At 39.9% G+C, this 20,892-nt stretch overlaps 1 pseudogene; it reads left to right on the top strand.

Annotated features, from left to right (window-relative positions):
- LOC107770074 (short chain aldehyde dehydrogenase 1-like) overlaps positions 1–18,454 on the top strand; it is a 34,899-nt pseudogene extending 16,445 nt beyond the window's left edge.
- The last annotated feature ends 2,438 nt before the right edge of the window (positions 18,455–20,892 follow it).

Consider the following 20,892-nt stretch of genomic DNA (forward strand, 5'->3'; position numbering starts at 1 on the left):
TCTGGACAACCCTCTTTTCTTCTTTATTTATATTTTGCATTGTTGGCCACTTTCGTTTAATTCAATTGATATGGCCAAATTAATTATCTGTTTTACCTAATAATTGACTAAATGACCTAATTAATTAAATAACCTAAGAATATATATTTTTTATTTTTATATATTTAACTAATGTATTTAACAATATAATTAAATTCTAAAAGTGCAATTTAAAATCTAAAATTCTATGAAATTAAGATTTGAACATTTTTATGATTTTCTATGGTTTTAAAACAACTCTAAATATGCATGAACAATTCTAAACTATTTTGGGATTTTTTTAGGAGCAATTTGCATTAGGAAAAAAATTAGGTGCTCGCACCTGATCCCACCGTATCATTATAATAAATATCAAAATCCTTCTTTATTCCACCATATCACAACTGTTGCGGTGTGCAACCCGATCCGTAAATAATTTTAATAAATATAATCAATCTAATAGCTCAAATTACAAGAATCTCTATGGTTAAAGAATGTGAAAGCAAAGCAATAAAGGAACCACATACTAATCAAAGGAATGATACAAATAATACAAAAATAACAAGACAAGCCAAGTACGTGACAGTTAAGGCGTGCAAGTAAGACAATTAAGGCAAGTAGCAATTAATCATGGAGTCATGGAAGGAATGAACAATTCAATACTAGAACCCTCTGGGGTATAGGCAACCGGGCCGTTTGGAAATCGGCCCAATTCTGGACAACCCTCTTTTCTTCTTTATTTATATTTTGCATTGTTGGCCACTTTCGTTTAATTCAATTGATATGGCCAAATTAATTATCTGTTTTACCTAATAATTGACTAAATGACCTAATTAATTAAATAACCTAAGAATATATATTTTTTATTTTTAGATATTTAACTAATGTATTTAACAATATAATTAAATTCTAAAAGTGCAATTTAAAATCTAAAATTCTATGAAATTAAGATTTGAACATTTTTATGATTTTCTATGGTTTTAAAACAACTCTAAATATGCATGAACAATTCTAAACTATTTTGGGATTTTTTTAGGAGCGATTTGCATTAGGGAAAAAATTAGGTGCTCGCACCTGATCCCACCGTATCATTATAATAAATATCAAAATCCTTCTTTATTCCACCATATCACAACTGTTGCGGTGTGCAACCCGATCCGTAAATAATTTTAATAAATATAATCAATCTAATAGCTCAAATTACAAGAATCTCTATGGTTAAAGAATGTGAAAGCAAAGCAATAAAGGAACCACATACTAATCAAAGGAATGATACAAATAATACAAAAATAATAAGACAAGCCAAGTACGTGACAGTTAAGGCGTGCAAGTAAGACAATTAAGGCAAGTAGCAATTAATCATGGAGTCATGCAAGGAATGAACAATTCAATACTAGAATACTTAATGACGAGTAACAAATAATGACATAGAAAACAATTAAAGCATGTAACAGTTAAGGCATGGAATGAGATAATTCATGAAATATGAGAAATACATGAAAATAATTATTTTGATGGTGTATATACATGCATCACCTCGCATATACGTCGTTACACATGTAATTCACATATTATATAGTTCAAGGGTTCCTAATTCCCTCAAATCAATGTTAGACCCAACACTTACCTCGTTCCGCAATCAAATCAGAGCTCAACCGGGGCCTTTCCTCTAAAATTCACCTCCAAACTAATTAAATCTAACCAAAATCGACTTAATATCATTAAACAATGCTATGAAAATCAATTACATTAGATAAAGTAAGGATCTTTACACTTTTCCCAAAATGTCAACAAAAGTGAACCCCAAGCCTGCTTGGTAAAAACCTGAGATTCGGAACAAAACCCTATTACCTATTCACCCCGAGCCTGATTATGTGATTAGTTTCGAAATCCGACTTCAATTTAAGGTCTAAATCTCAATTTCACAAATATCCTCAATTCTACCCAAATCCCTAATTTCTACCATGGAAGAGCATAGATTAAGAGTTAGAAATCAATGGGTATTGATGAAAATGGAAGAAAGCGAGTTAAAATATACTAAGCTATAAAGTGGGGATGAAATTCTTCTTCAAAATCGCCTATAGGCCGAGTTCTAATGTGAAGATGGTGAAAAACGAAGAAAATCCCGTCTTTGGGATATTTTAAATCACTGGCGTCAGGTCTTCATCCCGTTCGTGAAGGACCTAATGCGATCGCAAGGCACTACAGCCCAATTGTCCTCCGCGTTCGAGATGGCTCTTCCCCCTTGACCTTTGCGCGATCATTTTATCGCGTTTGCGTAGAACACTCAGCTGCTCCCCTCCTAGACCCCTTACTCATCGCGTTCGCGAGTGAAGAGCCGCTTTCGCGGAGGGTTACCCCTCCAATGCTTCGCATTCGTGAGCACTTCTCCGCATTCGCGAAGAAGAAATCCTCCCCAGTCCCCAGTGAACAATGGTATATCGATACTAAAAGTCTCCCAGTATGAGATATGGAAATTAATTTAAACACTATCTTGATCCTAAATTGAGGTTTGATGTTGATTAAGGCTTTCATTGATATTATGATAATCTTGTTGTATTATTTGTCATTCTATTGAGAGGGTGTTTAGTTATACATACTAGTGCTATTCAACGACAATAACGTCCCTTTTGTCGGGGGCGCTGTATCTTTAAATAGATGCAGGTGGTTCCACAGCAGGAGATATTGATCAGTGATAGCAGTGCACCTTTTTCTCAGCTGACTTGGTGAGCCCCACTTCATTCCAGGGTCATGAATCTTTTGTACTTTATGTATTCTGTTTGAGGTATAATCGGGGCCTTGTTGCCGGCATTATCATTATACTCTTCTTTATTTATAGAGGCTCTGTAGACATAGTATGGGTTGTGTATTGGTGATGGAAAAGTCAAAATATATATATTATGTTGTGGTTGTATTACATGTCGATTTGAGACTTTAAAAATGATGAAACTATTGAAAATAAATTGGTATTGTAGACGTGAACACCTTTTGTTTTTCTAATTAAGGAAAATATGCATTATCTCCATTCGTGGATGAGTTTGGGTAGAATGAAATCTAACAGGCTTGCTCGGCCGGGTTCACTCGATTGAGCGCCGGTCACGCTTCTCGATTTTGGGGCGTGACAATACCCAACTTCAACTTCCAAAAATATTCAACAACTATGAAATAAGAAATAATTAGGAAACAAGTAATCAAAGAAGTAATAACCTAACCTAAGCATGGATATCAGAGTTAGCAAAGCAATAAAAATCAAAGAAACAAGTTCCACCCGCATGGTTAAACCTAATAACAACGTGTAAGTACCCGCCCCCTCACATATACATTGTTCCCACTAATAGAACACGTATCAAATAGACTAACAAGTTCTAATCCCTCAAGTTAAGGTTAACCATGACACATACCTCGCTCTGTAATAAAATCAAAGCTCAACCGGGGATTTGCCTCTAGAATTAGCCTCCAAACCAATCGAATCTAACCAAATATAGTTCAAACAATTCAGAATAAACTTTAGAAAACCCAATTATCCATTCACTCTCGAGCCCGGTTATGTGATTTTTTTCGAAATTCGACCCCAATTTGAGGTCTAAATCTCAATTGTAAAAAAATCCTCAATTCTACCCAAATCCCTAATTTCTACCATGAAAATCTAACATTTGATGTTGAAATCTCATGAAATGTAATAGATAATTGAAATAAAATGGATTAAAGTCACTTACAAATGAATTTGGAAAGAAAAGTCTCTTGAAAAATTGCTTCTAGGGTGTTTAGGGTGGAGAGATTGTGAGAAATGAGCTAAGTCCCATTTCCGCCCTCTTTTACCCAAATGCGGATGTCGTAATTGCGGTGTCTTGTTCGCAATTTAGAACATCGCAAATGCGAGACAAGGGTTGCGAATGAGAAACCTATCTCAGGTCCACAGAAGTCACAAATGCGAACTCCTAACCTTCGCAAATGAGAAGACAACTCAAGGACTACTGAGATCGCAAATGCGACTCTGAGATTGCAATTGTGATCACTGACAGTTCGCAAATGCAAACATAATCCTCGCAAATGCGAAAACCACCAAATCCAGACCATGATCGCAAATGCAAACACTTGTTCGCAAAATCAAAGCTTGCAATTGCAAGACAGACCTCGCAAATGCGAGATCTGTAGTAGAGCACCAGCACCAAAAGTGCACCAGCTATTCCAATCTTAATTGAATTCACCCGTGCCCCTCGGTCTCCTAACCAAACATGCACATAAGTGTAACAATATCATACGAACTTGCTCGCATGAATAAAATACCAAAATAAAACATAGAATCGCGAATCAGACATCAAAATATATGAAATTTCCAAAGAAATTTAAGAACTCTCAAATTTACAACCGGACGTCCAAATCACGTCAAATTAACTCCGTTTTGCACCAAATTTTGCAGACAAGTCATAAATAAAAAAATAAATCTATATCAAGTTCCGGAACCAAAATTTAAACTCGGTAGAAATAAGTTAACTTACTGTCAAACTTAGGATTTCTTTAAACTTTCAAATTACTAGTTTTTAAGAAATCACGTTAAATCAAGTTAGGGACTCCCAAATTCAATTGCAGGCATACACCCAAGTCCCAAATTACGATATGGACCCACTGGACCGTCAAAATACTGATCCGGGTCCATTTACATAAAATATTGATTGTAGTTAACTCAAATCATTTTCAAGGCTAAAATTCACATTTTCTTCAATTTTCACATAAATGTTTTCCGAAAAAATGACACGGACCGCACACCTAAATGGAGGAATGCTAAACGAAGCTATTCGAGGTCTCGGAATACAGAAATAAAGGCTAAAACTCAAAATAACTTATCGGGTCATCACATTTATACCCGCAATGCTCACAAATTATCCCAACTTTCTTAGCTTTATATCCTTGATTTTGTCCTGCCATCATAGTTAAGGGCTCTCTATTTACTTCAAGCACACTTAGCTCACGTTGGCTTTCCTCTTGAATGACTAATGCATAAGCTTGATTTTCATTCAATACTGGAGTCTTAAGCAGTATCTGACTTCTTACTTGACTGTAACTTTCATTAAGACCAACAAGGAACTGCAACAATCATAAATTCTTAAACTGTTCAATAAAAGGCCTAGTCTCTTTACAATCACATCCAGGTGATGGGACTAACAGATCAATTTTATCCCAAAGGTCTTTCATTTTTGTATAGTATGATGTTACAGAATTAGTATCTTCTTTTAATGATCCAATTTGTATCCATAGGAGTTAAAATCGAGTGAGATTGGATTTATCAAACCTCTCCTTAAATTCACTGCACACTGTCTTTGCATTCGATGCATAAATGATGCTCGGCTATAATTCTGTAGAAACTGTGTGTCCTATCCATGAGAGAACACCTGCATTACACCTTTCATATTGATTCGCCAATTCTCTTTTGTAAGAGCTTTTCAAGCAGGTTCCTTCTATGAACCTAGCTTGTTCTTATATCTAGATTCTATCATGGTATCAGAGTAGGTAATTGGAAATTGTGACAGAATTCTGTAAAATCTTAACATTGAACATTGTTAGAGCTTGAATTCAATCAGCCATGGGGGAAACGACGAGTCTTCAAATTGATCATAATCATCCTCTGTTTTTAGCTTCTACATATACACCGGGAGTTGTATTGCATGATATTAAGCTCACCGGACCTGAAAATTATGGTTTGTGGAGTAGATCGATGCACATGGCACTTGGGTTGCTCTCCAATATATGGTATCATTTAGTTGTTCCGCTGTACGCATTCTTTGGGATATTCATATTAGAGAGTCCACCCTTTTTGTATTACTATTCTCTCTGTCTCATTTTTACGTTTCACTATCTTTTTATTAGTTCATTTCAAAATGAATATCATATTTTTATATTGGGAAACAATCTTTAAATTTTTCTTTTTATCATTAGTGCATATTTTTATAGCCATATAAATATTATATATAGCGGTTTAAAACTCACATATTAAGAGTCTTTTTTACTTTCTTAAACCTCCTTGTTGAAATCAGAGCTGAGAATGAGGGAGTAATACTCTACACACAAAAATTCACAGAGATCATAAGAAGAAATCACCTGGGTTTTTTCGACGTGTTGAGACTTATTATTATTCTAATGTTCATATTTAGCACATTTGTATGAAATCACATGTGTTCAACTGTATTAGGCTCGAAGGGAAAGTCACATTCATAACTGGCGGCGCTACTGGAATTGGTGAAGCCGCAACAAGACTTTTCATAAAACATGGTACAAACGTAGTGATTGCAGACATCCAAGACGATCTTGGCCAATCCATCATTGACGAAATTGGGGATAAGGGATGTATACAGTCGAAATCGGGCATACCCGATTTCGCTGGCAGGGGAGTTGCCTCGAGGGTAACCTCATAATAGATCGGGCTCGAGGTTGAAGATAGAACATCAAGCCTGGAGATCGAAGTGTTTATTGAGATCGAGGCCAGCAACAATCGAGATCAAGCATGACTGACTTCGAGTAGGGCATAATAATAGAATGGCGAGATATCATTAACCGGTGGAAGATCACAGCGGAAATCCCGGAACAGATCAAATCAAAACGGTTATTAGTGCCAATCATGGGATGTACTTCCGTTATTAAAGTTGTACCTTATTTAGGATTCCTCTATTATATAAAGAAGGACCTCATTCACTTATAATAAAAAGAATCATTATTCACTGATAAGAATATACACATACGCTGCTTTCTTTGTTTTACTTACTGTTCTTCACTGTTCATCGCTGTTTGTTCCATCCTCTACTGTTCTTATTAATTAACTTCGAGACTATCTCGAATCGAGGTCGAGGCATTGTTTGCAGACCGGATTGATTTATTTTATTGTCCAGTTTATCTATTTAATTCATTGTTTATCAATTGATACTGGGTTAAATCACATATCCTTAAAACCATAATATAAGTTTAATTGTTACTTAATTTTATGGTAAACAGTTTGGCGCCAACCGTGGGGCTAAGGATAATAGTGATTGTTCAGTACTGGTTCTGGTAAAACACACTAGTTTACGCTTGTTCTTGTCAAGTATCCTTGCTTTCAGGTTAAAATATGTCAAACTCACAAAACGCATCCACACACGATGACAATGGCCTCGGATTCCACGGTAAAAATGAAAATGTGATTGCTCTAGGAGTCGAGGTGCCACAGGCTAATCTTGGGGGAGCACCGGTTGCCAACCCAGTCGATGTTAGTTCGCACGTTGCTCTAAATGTGGGCCTAGGCGCAAATTTCGATGGGAGTGTACGCAGAGAAGGCCGATCTAGTAGACAAGGAACACATGATAGATGAGACGAAGGAGTCAGTCTCTAAGTGATATTCGAGATGCTTCAGGCTCAGCAAGCCGCTATTGCTCAGTTACACAATCAACATAGAGCTCTCAATAGGGTCGAACAAAAAATTACCCACCGTGCCGAGCCAGTACCGGAAAGGTCGAATGGTAATGAATCAGGGACTAATCCTGCGGTAATGAAAATGCTCGAGGAGCTCACCAAAAGAATTTAATCAGGGGAGAAGAGAATCAAAGCCAACTATAAGAAAGTGGAGACATACAACTCTCGAGTTGATCAGATACCGGGGGAACCACCAATCGTGAAATGGATGTATTCGAAGAAGTTAGTACAAAACCTGTTTCCTCCAAGTGCGGCTCCGAAGCCTATTCCATAGAAGTTTCGTATGCCAGACATACCCAAATATAATAGGACCATCGATCCCAACAAGCATGTTACTTCGTATACATGCGCCATCAAGGATAACGATTTAGAAGATGAAATCTAATCTATGCTGTTGAAATAATTCGGAGAGACCCTTTTGAAGGGAGAAATGATTTGGTATCACAATCTGCCACCAAATTCCATCGACTCATTTTCCATGTTAGCATATTCTTTCGTAAAGGCACACGCCTGGCCATAAAGGTCGCAACGAGGAAATTGGACCTTTTCAAGGTAAGACAAAGGGATAATGAAATGCTGAGGGAGTTCGTGTCCCGATTTCAAATGAAACGCATGGAGTTGCCACCGGTCACAGATGATTGGGCCGTTCAAGCTTTCACCCAAGGGTTGAACGAGCAAAGTTCGATATCATCACGTTAGTTGAAATAAAATTTTATTGAGTATCAAGATGTAACTTGAGCAGATGTGCACAATCGATATCAATCAAAGATTAGGGTCGAGGATGACCAATTAGGAGCCCCTTCTGGTTCAGTACATCCAAATAGGTCAGCAGCTAAAAACCAGAGGGATGTCAACATGGAGCCAAGGTCGAACAGAGACCGATATCAACCATATATCGCAGATCGAAGGAACAATGGTTCAGGACGCAATTCCACCCAGAACGATCGAAGAAGTGATCGAGGACAGAATTCTTGGGGACTTATGAGCAAAAGTGGTTTTGACAAGTATGCCGATCCCACAGAGGCACCTCGGTTATCGAAATATAACTTTAGTATCGATGCATCGGGCATTGTATCGGAAATCGGAAGGATCAAAGATACTAAGTGGCTCAGACCCATACAAACCAATCCTTCCCAAAGAAACCCAAATTTAATGCGCAAGTATCATGGCACGCATGGTCACAAGACCGAGGATCGCAGGCAATTAAGGGAGGAGGTAGCCCGTCTATTCAATGAGGGCCACCTTCGAGGGTTCCTCAGCGATCGAGCCAAGAATCATTTCAGAGAAAGGGATGCCAATAGGAAAAATGAACAGGAGGAACCTCAACATGTCATTCATATGATCGTCGGTGGAGTCGACATTCCACAGGGACCCATATTTAAACGCACTAAGGTATCAATCACTAGAGAAAAATGAACCCGGGATTATGTGCCCGAAAGGACTTTATCATTCAATGACGAAGAAGCAGAAGGCATTTCTCATCCCCATAACGACGCTCTGGTAATTTCTATCTTATTAAATAAAGTTCAAGCTAAGCGTGTTTTAGTGGACCCAGGTAGCTCAGCGAATATTATCCGATCGAGGGTCGTGGAGCAGCTCGTCCTACAAAATCAAATCGTGCTCGCAGCTCTGGTCTTAAACGGCTTCAATATGGCCACTGAAACAACTAAAGGGGAGATTATTCTACCGATGAACGTGGCTGGACCCATTCAAGATACCAAGTTCCACATAATCGAGGGCGAAATGAGGTATAATGCCCTACTCGGAAGGCCTTGGATTAACAATATGAGGGCAGTCCTTTCGACTCTCCACCAAATAATGAAATTCCTGACGTCAGACGGTGTAAAACAGTATATAGGGAGCAGCATGCTGCAAAGGAAATGTTTGTGATCGATGAGGTAACACCAATATCGACACTATCAACCTCGGAAAGGTCGAGCATCAAAGGTAAACACAAATTCAAATAGCAATCACAGCCACCATCCTCGACCGAATCGGGGAAGCAGGAGATAGAAGAAGAAGAAGAGGAGGATTTTCTGACCCCTCAAACTTTTATTGTTCCCGAAGATTCTGACGCCACCAAATCAACGGTCGAAGAGCTGGAACATGTTATATTGATCGAGTACCTGCCCGAGCGAAAGGTATACCTGGTAACATGATTAACCCCCGAACTCAGGAAAAAGCTTATTCAATTTCTTATTGATAATATAGATTATTTTGCTTGGTCCCATTTAGACATGACAGGGATCCCACCAGAGATAACGACGCATCGGCTAAGCCTGGACCCTAGGTTCAAATCGGTGAAGCAAAAGAGAAGACCCCAGTTCGAGGTAAAGCACGCATTCATAAAGGACGAGGTAACTAAACTTCTCAAAATAGGGTCCATTCGGGAGGTGAAATATCCCGAATGGTTAGCCAATGTAGTTGTAGTCCCTAAAAAAGGGAACAAACTTAGAATACGTGTCGATTATAAGGATTTAAACAAGGCATGCCCGAAAGATTCTTTTCCACTGCCTATTATCGATCGCATGATCGATGCCACAGCCGGCCACGAGATCCTTACTTTTCTCAATGCATATTCCGGGCACAATCAAATCCAAAATGAACCCGGAAGACCAAGAAAAGACTTCATTTATCACCAAGTATGGAACATATTGTTATAATGTAATGCCCTTCCAGCTAAAAAATGCAGGAGCTATTTACCAACGCCTAGTAAATAAAATTTTAGAAGAACAATTAAGTAAATCAATGAAAGTTTATGTTGATGATATGCTAGTTAATTCCCTACGCGCAGAGGACCATTTGGTTCATTTGCAGGAAACGTTCGAGATTTTAAGGAAATACAACATGAAGCTCAACCTCGAGAAATGTGCTTTCGGGGTCGGTTCAGGCAATTTCCTTGGCTTTATGGTATCGAATCGGGGAATCAAGATCAACCCCGATAAAATCAAGGCTATCAAAGACATCACCGTCGTGGACAGTGTAAAAGTCGTGCAGAGGCTAACTAGACGGATAGTTGCCTTAGGCTGATTCATTTCGAGGTCGTCGGATCGAAGCCACAAATTTTTCTCTCTACTCAAAAAGAAGTTTGCCTGGACCCCGGAATGCCAATAAGCATTGGAGGAATTGAAGCCATACCTATTGAGCCCACCACTGCTTCACATTCCAAAGGCAGATAAGAAACTTTACTTGTACTTGGCAGTATCGAAAATCGCGGCAAGTGGTGTCCTAGTTCGAGAAGAGCAAGGTACGCAATTTTCCATTTATTATGTAAGTCGAACCTTAGGAGAAGTAGAAACTAGATATCTACACTTAGAGAAATTGGCACTTGCACTAATAAGCGCCTCTCGAAAGTTAAGACTATACTTTCAATGTCACCCCATATGCGTATTAACCACTTACCCACTTCGTAATATTTTGCACAAGCCCGTACTATCGGGCCGATTGGCCAAATGGGCCGTCGAAATCAGTGGGTACGATATCGAATATCCTAGATGGCCATCAAGTCTCAAAATTTAGCGGACTTCATGGCCGATTTCATGCTAACCCTCGTACCCGAAGTTGAAAAGGAACTCTTGTTAAAATCGGGTACATCATCGGGGGTTTGGACCCTTTTCACAGACTGTGCTTCGAATGTGAAGGGGTCCGGTCTAGGCATCATTTTGAAGCCGCCCACGGGTAGAACTATTAGGCAATCTGTCAAAACTTCTAGGTTGACTAACAACGAGGCTGAGTACGAGGCTATGATTGCAGGTCTCGAGCTAGCTAAAAGCTTGGGAGCAGAAGACGTTGAAGCTAAGTGTGACTCTTTACTGGTGGTGAACCAAGTAAACAAAACCTTCGAAGTTTGAGAGGATAGAATGCAAAGGTATTTGGACAAGCTGCAGGTAACTTTGCACTGTTTCAAGGAATGGACTTTACAGCATGTACCTCGAGAACAAAACAGTGAGGCCGATGCACTTGCAAATTTGGGGTCATCGGTCGAGGAAGATATGATCAGCTCGGGGACTGTCATTCAACTCTCGATATCCGTGATCGAGGAAGGTCATGCCGAGATAAACTCTACAAGCTTAACCTGGGATTGGAGGAATAAATATATTGAATACTTGAAGAACGGAAAGCTCCCATCGGACCCTAAAAAGTCGAGGGCCCTACGAACCAAAGCTGCTCGATTCACATTGGCTGAAGATGGAACATTATACAGAAGGACATTTGATGGACCATTGGCAGTATGCTTAGGACCAGGAGACACCGATTATGTTTTACGAGAGGTACATGAAGGCATTTATGGGAACCACTCCGGCGTCAAATCACCGATTCACAAAATCATTAGAGCAGGATACTACTGGGATATCATGAAACAATACACTAAGGCGTTTGTTCGAAAATGTGATAAATGTCAAAGGTTTGCACCGATGATCCATCAGCTCGGAGAACAACTTCATTCAGTCCTATCCCCATGGCTATTTATGAAATAGGGGGTGGATATCGTCGGCCATCTACCATCGGCCCCAGGTAAAGCTAAGTTCATTTTATTTATGACTGACTATTTCTCTAAATGGGTTAAAGCACAGGCGTTCGAGAAAGTGAGAGAGAAAGAGGTTATAGAATTCATCTGGGACCACATCGTATGTAGATTTGGGATACCTGCCGAAATAGTGTGTGACAATGGAAAATAATTTATCAGCACCAAAGTGATGAAATTCCTCGAAGACCACAAAATAAAAAGGATATTATCAACGCCGTATTACCCTAGTAGGAACGGACATTCCCAATCGACGAACATGACTATCATTAAAAACCTAAAGAAAAGGGGAAATGGAAAGAAATTCTACCCGAAGTCCTTTGGGCATATCGAACAACATCAAAGTCCAGTACGGGGGCAACCCCGTTCTCCTTAGTATATGGCTCCGAAGCCTTGATTCTAGTCGAAGTCGCGGAACCCAGTGTCAGGTTTCGACATACAACAGAAGAATCAAATCACGAGGCTATAAATACTAGCCTCGAATTATTGGATGAAAAACGAGAAGCCGCACTCGTTCGAATGGCTACACCAAAGCAACGAATCGAAAGATACTACAATAGGAGAACCAACTTTCGCCACTTCAAAGACGGGGACTTAGTCTTGAGGAAAGTCACCATCAACGCTCGAGATCCTAATGAAGGGAAACTCGACCCAAATTGGGAGGGACCCTACCAAGTCCTCAACATCGTCGGAAAGGGATCTAATAAGCTCGGCACGATAGACGGCAAACAACTGCCAAATAATTAGAACATATCGCTTCTCAAACGGTATTATTGCTAAGGTATGACTTTATCCCTTTTTCTCATTTATATATTCGATACTAACTCACCGCAGGTGTTCGATCGAAGACATCGAGACCTCAGGTTTTAAAGCATGTGTTTCACTCTTTTTTCCTTAGATTGGTTTTTATCCCAAGTGGGTTTTTCCGATAAGGTTTTTAACGGGGCAACAATTATGTGCTACTTGAGGACAATTCAACAGTATCAAAGGCTTCTTTACAATCAACCTCGAATAATGGGGGGCATCACCCTCGGATATTACATATTCGAGGAAAATACTTCGTGTCAAAGGGTCTCGATAGGGAAACTTTATAATGGGCCAAACGGTTGAATGAACCGTGTCCATATAGATTCGAGCCCCGATGGCAAAATATTTACACATGTATAAATTATACAAAGAAACATTCTTTCTATATCAAGCATCTTGTGTCTCAAAGCAAAATGTTCTACTATACAAGCTCCATACTTATGATTTTGTGAGAAATGGCTCAAGGGCCAAGTGCAAATATACCTCATACACTCAGGGACTGCCGTCGACGATCGACATATTCGAGTAATCTAAACTCAAATTCATAATACCTTAAAGAAGCACCCCTCGATCTATAGGCCAAAGACATCATTCTCGAGGACTAACACTTTGAACAAGTTCAAAGTGTTATTGGGAAATAAGCCCAAGAGGCATACCCAAAGGCTACGGCCAAATTAAGGCGGCTCGGAGACGTCCGAATCCCGCAATAAAAATAGGCCTTCGAATTCTTTGAAAAACGGGTTAAAAAAGGCTACCCTCGGAAAGTAATCAAAAGGTCTTCGATAAAATCAGCCCTCGAAAAAGCTTAAGTGGTATCAAATTATCTTAACACAAACGTGCTAAGGCACAAAAAGCAAAGGGGTTTCAATCGGCATCGAATCCTCAAAAAACCTAATGGGTAAAGAATACGTGTTAAGGCATAAAGAAATATTTTACTTATTCTTCTTAGCCGAAAAAAGGAAAAAATAGCCATCTTTTAGAGGCCATATCGGCCCAATCTAAAGAGCCTTAGGGCCAATACACTTAGAGTTTGAGATTTGGTTCTCACTCAATTCGGACCTAAGGGTTCCACTATTCCGAGCTCAAATAAAACTTACTTGAATATAGCTTGAGGATTCATCATTATTTAATATAAAACCTTAAGTGGTCTGTAACTGTGAGTTCGAAACTTACTCGAACTCGGCTATAAAAACAGTACAATTATGCCTTCGATCAAGCCATCCGAAGTCAAAATCCTGAACATATTGTTGAGCTCGGGGACTCGCCCTCGCTTAACTAAAAAACCTAAGGGTTTGTTATACTCTGAGTTCGAGCTATTGCTTACCCGATTATAGAGGCTACAGCAACCCGATTGCAACAACATTTTCACAAGGCAAAGGCAAAATAGAATTTATCATAAATCAGAAATCGGAGACGAAACGGAAAGAAAAGGAATCTTTCATATATGCAAAGTATTTACAAAGACCACTCATGGTCTTATACAAGAAAAAACAAAAGGAGAAAAAATTCTAAGTGCCTAGTTCGCCTCGGGATCCGCATCTTCGGGAGCTTCATCTTCATCTCCTCTGCTCTCGGATGCACTCGCAGAGTCTTCATCATCAGAAAGCAAAGCTCTGGCCTCGTCCTCCAAAACCTTCGCACTCTCGATATCAGCCATGAGGTCAAAGCCACGAGCATGCACCTCCTCAAGAATCTCTCTCCGAGACTGGCGCCTAGCATGCTCGGCAACACGGGACAATCTAACCTCAGCAGCATCAGAAATTTCCTTTTCCCGAGTGTTAGCAGCTTCAACGTCGGCTCGGTAGGAGGCCACAAGTGCTTCTGCCTCGGATGTGGCCTTTGCAAGCTCAGCCGCCAACCGAGTCTCGAGATCTTCAACCTTCTAGGTTAGGGCCAAGTTCTCCTCCTTCACACTTTGGAGTTGACGCTCAAGCGAAGACAGTTGGGCCTGAACTGCATCTTTCTCCTAGGTGAGATGGTCCATTTTCTGCTTCCACCCTAAATTCTCTGCCTCTTTCATCTTGGCCTCCTCACGAAGCTGCTCAACCAATTCGGCCTTCTGCTGAACCTGCCGGATCAAAGTGTTTGTCGCCAATATCAAGTTAATACATAACAAGCTCCCAAAATTTTACATTACCCGTTTAATGAGCTCGGTCTGATCTTGATAAGCTCTTGTCATCTCGGCTCGAATACTCATGATCTCCTCTTAGTTTTGCACATAGAGGAGTTTGAGGGCGTTTCTCTCCTCCGTAAGCTTTTTGAGATCATCCTCACATCGGGCCAGCTCAGCTCGATATTTGGAGGATGCTTCTTGATGGAGCGTCGTAGCTTGTACAGAAAGGAAGGAAATCAAACTTAGAGAAATAAGAACAAACGCAAACATGGTAACATGGGCTAAAACTCACTTGGTTCAGAAGCTACCAAGCCTCATCGAAAATGAGTGATGCGTCCAGGTCGGGAACATTAATGACCCCCGTGAAGCAGCCACAAAATATATCATCCCCTTCGGGGGCCGTCCCCACATCGGGGGTCCCCATGGACCGGGCATCCCGAAACTGCCCCTCAAAGAATGTGGGGCCGGGTGGCGAATCATCAATGTTAATTGCCCCGAGCGAGTCACTTGGGGAATTCCCTTCTCTTTGAAGGGCCTCAGAACTAGACCCTTCGGGCACACCTACCGGTTGTTCATCACGGTAGGAGGCATCATCAACACCCGATGACTCGGGGACTCTGCTCGGACCTTCCTCCGAGATCACCTCGGTCTGCGGTTGAACCTCCTCGATCTTCACCGACTCAACAGTTCTCGAAGCTTCGATTCCTCCCCTCTTTCGAGCCACCAGCAGTCAGTCAGCATCTTCTCCCTCCTCATCTTCATCTCGTAGTATTTGGAATACATCGGCAGATAGAACGGCGGGATCAGTCTTCGACTTTCGAGCCCTGCTTTTCCTGGGCTTTGGGGTATCTGGAGGCCCTTCTCCTTTTCTTGTCTTTGGTCAGCTTCTGGACCACCTCTTCCCCGGGGGGAGGCTACCTCATGATGATATTATCTCCAAGACCTGTATGAGAAGAAATCAAGTTAAAAAGAAGTATTTCACAGGAAAGCATCAAACACGGACAGGGGAACGTACCATGATTTTTGGCCTCCCATCGACCCTTGGCCAAATCGCGCCACGAGTGCTCAGCAAATGAAGAGGTTAAAACCAGTTGTCGAACCCAACTTGCAAGGTTCAGGACTGCACCAGGAAACTAGGGGGAAGGTCCACCATAAAAAAGAATATAGATGAGAAGAGGTAAAGGAAACATAACAAGTAATCAAACGTTATCGGTGATGTTCTACTTACGCTTTATGTTCCATTCTTCGGGAAATGACATCTTCTCGACGGGGATTAAGTCGAAGGTCCTGACTTGGACAAACCAACCCATCCATCCTTAGTCCTTGTCCTCGTCTATGCTCGAGAACAACACCTTCTTAGCCCGACGCTGAAGCCTTATCAGTTCGCCCCGATAAAGACGGGGGATGTATAGCCTAATGAGATGATCGAGGGTGAAAGACATCCCTTCGACCTTGCTCTAGAAGAATCTGAGCAAAATGACAATGCGCCAAAAAGAAGGGTAGATCTGGCCTAGGCTTACCCGGTTTTGGCGGCAGAAGTCGATTATGGCAGGATCGACGGAACCCAGTGTGAAAGGGTAAGTATACACACATAAGAACCCTTTCACATGAGTGGTGATGTCCTTCTCGGAGGTAGGAATCACCACCTCTCTATTCTCCCAGTGGCAGTTTTTTTTCACCTGCTCGAGATCGCCTTCAGATATCGAACAGATGTATCTAGACATGGGCTCGCATCGGCCAGGAACCGAAGAGGGTTTTTCGACTTTAAAGTCGGAAGTAAGTTCACATGGCCCGAGGATGCACTCTTCGATACGTGGCTCCACTGGTGTTTTGTCACCAGCCAGCCGTGATGAGGAGCCCTTTTCTTCTTGAGGAACGGTCTTTGATGTTTTGCCATTGCTATATGAGGTTTAAGGAAGAAGAAGGCGGAATTTGTGTTTTAATAAGAGGTTGGCAAATGAAAACCGGCAAAGTTGATGAACTTGAAGAGAATAGAAGAGCTTTTGAAGAATAGAAGAAGTTTGAAAGTAAAGTTTGAGAAGATTATGAAGGTGGTTTATTTATAATAGCCACTTTGATGGTTCGAAAGCACTGGTGGCCGACCATCAACTGCGTTAATTAATGACCTTCGGAACTGTGCAGACGTGACGCTTCAATAGCTTATGTCGCCTACGTCATGATATTGACGTCATAATTGATCGAGATATTAAATCGAAGTCTCAAATTCGTTTCTTCTCGTTACACTCCAAAAGACGAGGGGACTATTTATATACGGTCGAAATTGGGCATACCCGATTTTGTTGGCAGGGGGAGTTGCCTCGAGGGTAACCTCATAATAGATCGGGCTCGAGCTCGAGCTCGAAGATAGACCATCAAGCCTGGAGATCGAAGTGTTCATTGAGATCGAGGCCAACAACAATCGAGATCAAGCATGACTGACTTCGAGTAAGGCATAATAATGGAATGGCGAGATATCAGTAACCGGTCGAAGATCACGGCGAAAATCTCGGAACAGATCAAATCAAAGCGGTTATTAGTGTCAATCATGATATCTACTTCCGTTATTAGAGTTGTACCTTATTTAGGATTCCTCTATTATATAAAGAGGGATCCTATTCACTTATAAGAAAAAAGAATCATTATTCACTGATAAGAATATACACATACGATGCTTTCTTTGTTTTACTTACTGTCATCGCCGTTTGTTCCATCCTCTACTGTTCTTATTAACTAACCTCGAGACTATCTCGAATCGAGGTCGAGGCATTGTTTGCAGACCGGTTTGATTTATTTTATTGTCCAATTTATCTATTTAATTCGTTGTTTATCAATTGGTACTAGGTTAAATCACATATCCTTAAAACCACAATATAAGTTTAATTGTTACTCATTTTTTAAGGTAAACAAGGGAGTTGTTTCCTACATACACTGTGATGTGAAAGTGGAAAAAGATGTTGAAAATGCAGTGGACATGGCAATTTCCAAATACAAGAAGCTTGACATTATGTTCAGCAATGCTGGAATTCCTGAGGAACTTAATTCCACAATCCTAAATATCGACTATGATAATTTCAAAAACGTAATTGAGGTGAACGTCTTTGGAGCTTTCATGTGTGCGAAACATGCTGCCCGTGTGAATTCCAGCCAATAAAGGAAGCATTATCTTCACTTCCAGTGTTGCCTCAGTCACCCATAGCAGCGTCGCTCACACATATTTGGCATCAAAGCATGCCGTAGTGGGGTTTGCCAAGAATTTGGGTGTGGAATTGGGACAACATGGAATTAGAGTTAATTGTGTTTCTCCATTTTGTGTGGCAACTCCAATGTTGAGGAATTGTTTGGGAATTAAGGAGAAGGAAAAAACTGAAGAATTTGTGTCCGAAGTCGCAAACTTGAAAGGGACAATCTTGGAGGCTGAAGGTCTTGCAGAAGCAGCGTTATATCTTGCTGGTGATGAATCCAAGTATATAAGCGGGACGAATCTTGTGATTGATAGTGGATATTGTACTACTAATATTGCTCTCAAAGAAGGCATTAGGAGGTTGCATTCTTGAATGAATACATTTACATTGAGAAAGATTGTAGTAACAGAAGTTACTGGGGGTTATTTGGTACAAGAATAAGGATAATAATCTTGAGTTAGAATTTGAGATTATAGTTATCTCATGTTTGATTATATGTATTAACTTATAGCAGGATACGCTTTACACAAAAATGATAGGTTTAGCTATCCCATACAAAAAGTGAGATAACTATTCTCATATGATATCCTTATTTATCCCAATGTTAAACCAAACGACCCCTTAGAGTTTTGCTCAGTGTAGTTGGAGTAGAATGCTTAGCTTGCTTTCATGTTTAGATAAGTTGTACCTATTTATGTTGAAGAGCTAAGCTATGTGTTGTTTTTCCATGCATACCTCTACTATTTGATTACAAAATGAGTTGGTCCGCTTAGTGGGGCAAGTCCATTAACTGCATGTTGTGACATTTGTTTGCTTTTGTAACTCCAGTTCAGTGGATCCTATTTCCTAGAATGCAGCAATTTCCAACTTCAAATAGTTTTGTCTGAAACCACATCGAGCCCCTTAGGTCTAAAAGTTACAAATAGTTGTATAAATATATGTATAAGCTCAAAAGACATTATGGAATACAAATACTCAAAACTAGGAATTCAAGAGTTGCTACAAGTAAGATTTTTTCTTTTTCTGAAATTAAAGAAATTGACTTTCCCAGGCCCAAGAGGAAAACATCATTCTTTAGCCCATGATAAAAAGTCTTCTTCCCTATTTTTCAGTTCACGCTGTACCCCGCACACCCTCCTTTTTCCCTACACCTGTCCTCTGCCCTCCGCCCTCTACCTTTGACCCCTCATTCTCCACCAATCACTTGTTTCTACTTTCTACACACTCCTCACTCCTCGATAATTGCAACGCAACCATGTGGCTCTTTATTTTTTCCTTAACCCCCATTTATATTATTCTATTCCTAAACATAGAAAACCGCCTCGTATTTTCTTGTTACGATTAAAAACAAAGCATGAAAAAACAAAGAAGAATCAAAATTAATTAAATGGATTGCTTAAGTTGGACCATTCCCGTCCTGGATTAATAAAAAATATAACTATGTTTTTCTTAGTTTTAAAAACAAAAATTATTACGTTGACAACAGACGATCAGACTATAACATACATGGTGCTACCAAGTTTAAATCTCCTAAAGCTCAATGTGAACTAAGAACTGTATATTTTAGTTAGAAGCATCAATCTATGTAAGGGTCAGTGAACAATATGAATCTCGTCTTTGACCCATATATATGGGCCTTGCTAGCCTAGTGAGTACCCACTTTTTACTTCTCGAAGTACCCTAACAATACATTATCAACACATTAGTAAAATGGTTTTTGGTCTTTTCCTCTAAAAAAAACTAAACCCAGCCCTTCTCCCCTCTCCATCAGTTTCCCGTCCAGCAATCCGTTACTCCCCTTCTTTCCCTCACACACCAGATTAAAATTCAAGGCAATTCCCCACTCAACTTCACAATTCAATGCATATTTCTCCTCCTCAATTTTTTTTCCCACTTTTCTGCCTTTACGAAACTCAAGCAATGTGATAGATATAAACTCATTGAACTGACATATCAATGTACTCTTAACAATGAAATTTTAGTTACTTTTGTAGACAATAAAATTTGCGTCTAGAAAATATAATCAAACCTAAAAAATATTGCAACAATTGTAGTATTTAATTTCAAACAATATGAGTGTACAATCTCTATGAATCCTCTAATTCTTTTTTTCTAAGATGAATTTAAGGGTCTTTGAACTGGATCTTGAGTCTATATTTATTGCCACGAACGATGATCTTGAGTTCGACTAGCACGAACGGATGATTCGAACTTGTACTGCTTGAACCTTGACTGTTCTTCGTTCTTGAGTTGGAACGTGATTTCTTGAACTTAAACTTGATTGCTTGAAGCTTGTAGAGAAATTTGCGGCATTTGATCTACGGGATCTCTCTTGTTTCTTGTTATAAATTATGTTGTCTTTTCTGAGTTATGAAGACTCATATTTATAGTTGTGGAAGAGAAGAGTTGTGATGAGAATGAACTCTTTCCGACCAATCAGATTGAAGCATGACAATGCCGCATTTGATAAGCCAGAATATGTCATTTGCACATGTGGAGCAGTTTTATTGGCCTTTTAATTTTGACTTGGCATGCCTTGTAATTTTGACATATGGCATGGTCTTATTGGCTCTTCCGTTTGACTTTGCTTGCCACCTTATTTGACATGAAGCACTAAAATAGGCATCTAGGAAAATGACATATTGGGCTTATGAAGTAGACTCATCACTTGTAGCCCAATTAAATAAGTTAGGCCAATGGACTTGGATTTATTTATTAAGTCCTTATACATTGGACTTACCTAATGAATCCAATTGTATTAGCCTAATAAATTTATTTGGACTAATATATCTTGAATTTAAAATATAATT

This window comes from Nicotiana tabacum, chromosome 9 (genome assembly GCF_000715075.1).
Source record: "Nicotiana tabacum cultivar K326 chromosome 9, ASM71507v2, whole genome shotgun sequence".
In the NCBI taxonomy this organism is placed as follows: domain Eukaryota; kingdom Viridiplantae; phylum Streptophyta; class Magnoliopsida; order Solanales; family Solanaceae; genus Nicotiana; species Nicotiana tabacum.